The following is a 4,669-nucleotide window of genomic DNA, read 5'->3' on the forward strand; positions in this document are numbered from 1 at the left end:
AATCGCTTGACACTTGTCTAGTAGGACAGATATTATATTAGAAAATATCAAAACAGTGAAGAAGAAACCTGTTGTTATTGCTTTTTATAGCGGAAATGTTCCCGCCAGTTATCCCAACTATATTCAGAATATGAATTCGTATAATATAATTTATACAATACCTTGTTCCATTTAAATGTTACAGCACAAGCCCTAAACTAGAATAAAAGCCACTGAAAGAGGAAGTGTCTCGATTGTCCACGCATCACACACGCTAGATCTTTGACATGATGTCAATTAGAAGATTGAGCCAAGTGCGCAGAATACACTTATGTAATATTGATCTGTATTGATTTGTATGGTTAATGACACGAGAGCAATGATCAGTGCTATTCATGTTTATAAACTTAGCTATAATATGCTGAAACATTGATAACTAGATATTTCCTACATGTTAATATTAAAAAGTAATTTTATCACACGGAAACCGTATTTATCACGATAACAACTATCCTATGCACAGATCGTATGTCCTTAAATTTCGTCTACATCTGATCAGCTGTTTAAGCGTAAAGTGATATAGGCATACAAAAATTAGGCACTTTTAACACCTACTTTTACTTCACCATAAGTTCGGCTGGCCAAATACTGGTTAATATAATAATAAACTGGTTTTTTCAGTATTCTACGAATTACTACGAATAATTATAAAATAAGTATAGCATCTGTCATATATATTTTGTTTTAAAACACGCATAATATGTTGATTTATTTTTAGTATCTAGATAGTAGGGTAATTAGGAGTTCTCACGTGCCCTTGGTACATTTACAATGTAAAAGCTGAAAATATTTGACACAATCGCATGTAAAGTATTTATAGAGTGTGCCATACATTTGTCCGATAGTCCAGTTCGCGCTTGTAGAAATAAAATCAAGACGCACATGTAGTTAGAGTCAAATACGTGAAATAGTTCTTCAATGTTTATTCTAAAGTAGGACGAGCATGGTATTTTGGTGATTTTAAAATGTAAGTCTTTATTTTCCATTCTTATGTTATCAGTATTTACAAGGGTTTATAAAACCACAAAGCTAGTCTCATCATAAAAATCTTAACATTAAATATTTGTAACTCGCGTGATTCTGACCATTTACAAAACTTAAATTTGATCAGCAGGTATCTTAAATTTAAAATGAATCTGCTTGTAATTCATGAATTACAAGCAGGCACTTCGGAGTGGATTAAAACCCATGGGTTTTAATCATGTATTCAGGTAAAATATTTATCCAGGACGAAACGTTTTACAACTCTGTTACAAATTTTAAATATACAGGCGTTTGAAACAAAACTCTATCTACTCAATTATATTTTATTCTTATGTGTGTAATGTGATTATTAGACACGTTTATTTTTATATTCATACAAAACATTTATTCCCTGAAAAAGAATATTTTAGTGTAGATAGGTATAATGGAAATAGGATAACTCATGAGTCATGAGTCATGACTCATCCCTACCACAAAAGGAACACGTGTGCCAAATTCTAGTTTCTAGCTCTAAATTATCTGTTTTTTTTTAATTTTGTCTGATTTTAAGAAATATAATTAAATGATTATTTATGGGTGGCGCTAGTGCTAACACTAGCGGATAGGCCCATAAATTATGCCAAAAGGCTCTGTATGTAACTGAATAATTCTTAATATATATTAATACATGAGAGAAAAACTTTGTAACCCTTTTTACGAAAAATGGGGAAACGTAGGCGCATGAAATTTTGCACAGTTATAGTTTATATGGTGAAGGAGTGCATAGAGCTAATATTATTTTAAAATTATGCTTTTATCATATATATTTTAACAAATAAAACGTTACACACACTACGACAATACTACTAGGAAAAATGACAGATTTTTGAGTGACAAGCCTATTCATATGAATTATATTTATGGTAAGTCTGTTGACAACAAGTTGACAAATTGAAAATGTTTGGTTTTTTTTTTATTTAATTTTAGATACTAATTAGACCATAGACATAATAATTAGACAATGCTTAAACGGCCAGTCTGAGATCAGCTGAGTCCCAGAGACAAGACTATGATGAAGTTACTATTTTTTACAAAATATAGGTAGTAGTCCTAATGTCGTTGCAAGTAAGGTCGAATTTCGACCATTGGGCGATCTCTAGTAATTATTAATTACGGTTTCTATCATCAACATTAAACTACGGCATTGTTTTAAAGACATTAGTGTTTAACCAATATTATAAGTTTAAATTAAATATTAAGTAAATAATATGAGGCTATCTCATGTGCTAGTGAGGCAGCCTGCGATCAAAGGGACATTCGATAATTGAAAATGAAAATCAGGAGGTCCACTCCGAAGTGCAGTTGAATGATCGGACCGTTTCCTACTCAAAAATAATTTCGTTCGAAAGTTCGGGGCTCGGGCCAACGTTTGTCACATGCCTCCGAAGTTTGACAAACGAGCGCTTTATTAATTATGGACGTGGCGGTAATATCGTGGACATCCGCGGTAAAACCATAACATAGGAAAGTAAAATGTATGGAAATATAATATGAAGACGCTTTTAAATATCGGTCGATGATAAATTTTTAACGTGCACGTTAGAGGACATCACGACTTCTACACTCTTCTGAACCGCACAAAACGTCCGCGGTGCGTAAAATCAAAAGGGCATATAACGTACCCAACGTTTTATTGTGGACGTCACGATAGCACGTGACGTCCGGATTTATAAAAGCGCACAATGTGTGCTTTTACACGTCACGTTTCTTCACGTCACGTTATCGTGGATTCGTGGACGCCGACTTCCACGATAAAACATTGGACACGTTAAATGTCCTTTTAATTTTAAGCACCGCGGACGTTTTGTGCGGTTCAGAAGAGTGTAGACGTCGTCAAGGCCTCTAACGTGCACGTTATAACTTTATCGTCGACGAATAATAATACACTAGCTATTTGACCGAGCTTTGCTCGGTGTTCGATAAAACACGAATAAAATTACATTTTCTAAAAATGATTTCTAGCTAGATCGATTTATCGCCCCCGAAACCCACTATATACTAAATAAAGATTTACAGTTATATCGTTTTACCACGGACGTCCACGATATTACCGCCACGTCCAAAATTATAAAAGCTACTAATAAATTAACTTCAGGGTACGGTAATTCGGTGGGCTTTCAGTCGGATTCGAAGATTTGAATGAACCGTTGCAGAGTAGGCCTCCAGAATCGAGTCCTTAAGTGAAAGTGAAAGTGACATTAATTACCCGCCACTTGTTCGGTCAAATTAATATTCAAAACGAGGTATAGATTAATCATGTCATCTTAAAGAAATCAAAAATAAATACAATGAAATAGGCTACTTTAATCATTAATAAAAAAGAAGAAGAAGAAGGCTACTTTTATACCGAAAAATGTAATGTTTACACGTAGATTGCGTGTACTAACTTGTGGGTAAAATCTAGTTACTTTGGGTCATATGAATTTTTAAGTGAAAACCATTTTTTGGGTTCCGTACCCAAAGGGTAAAAACGGGACCCTATTACTGAGACTTCAATGTCTGTCCGTCTGTCTCCAGGCTATAACTCAAGAACCGCTATAGCTAGACTACTGAAAATTTCACAGATTGTGTATATCTGTTGCCGCTAGAACAGCAAATACTAAAAACAAAATAAAAATAATATTTAATAAAGCTCCCATAAAGCAAACGTGATTTTTTGGCCCTTTTTGCTCTATATCAATGGCAACAGGTAAGTGCTTGATTTTTTCTCAAAGTCTTTAGTTATATGTATTCTTTATATTTAATAATAATATTAAAATAAAATAGAAAATTAAAAAACAAAAAACCCAATTTTTGCCCTAATTTTTCTCTATAATGGTACGGAACCGTTCGTGCGCGAGTCCGACTAGCACTTGGCCGATTATTAAATACTTACTACGACCTTAAAATATGATGATAATATAGGGAAAAATAATATACAATCACTAACGCAATATGAAAACATTATACAGTATGTAATTAATTTTTTCCCATTGAAAGAGAATTGCAACTGCCAACTTCACTTATTAATTTAGAAGTGAGTATTTTTTTAAAAACTAGATAAGTAGTTGATAATTACTATAAAAGGTAATATGACACATGAGAAATTGGTGAAAACTAAAGACACAAATTCAAAATAATTAGGTGATCATGATTCTACTACACTTAAGACTGAGTTTTGTTAGCAGGTTGCATAAAATTAGGTACACCAAACCAAACAGGTTTAGTTGTAAACCTGTATGCAATTGTGAAATTTTAACATTTAAGTGACCACGTGAAATGACAAACTGTAATATTATATTATCTACATTTACTCATTTACCTTATACCTGAGCATATTAAGAATTTGTAATATAAGAATAAATATTGTTTGCTACAAGTATATAATCTAAAATAGGGAAAATGTGAAAGCAATTTTTAAGTTTTGACCTCAATGCCTAATTTATTCAGAACCGTAAAAAAACAACTTAATACAGCATCCAGAAATGTATCTACAATAATGAATAGTGTCCCTTTGAACGTGCGACACAATTAAAATGTAAGTACTTATAACACAATTTTATGGCTCATTATGTTGGTACCAAACTGCAAAGCGTGCCAAAACTGAAACACCTTTTATACGAGTCGT

Source organism: Aricia agestis, chromosome 7 (assembly GCF_905147365.1).
Source record: "Aricia agestis chromosome 7, ilAriAges1.1, whole genome shotgun sequence".
NCBI classification, from domain to species: domain Eukaryota; kingdom Metazoa; phylum Arthropoda; class Insecta; order Lepidoptera; family Lycaenidae; genus Aricia; species Aricia agestis.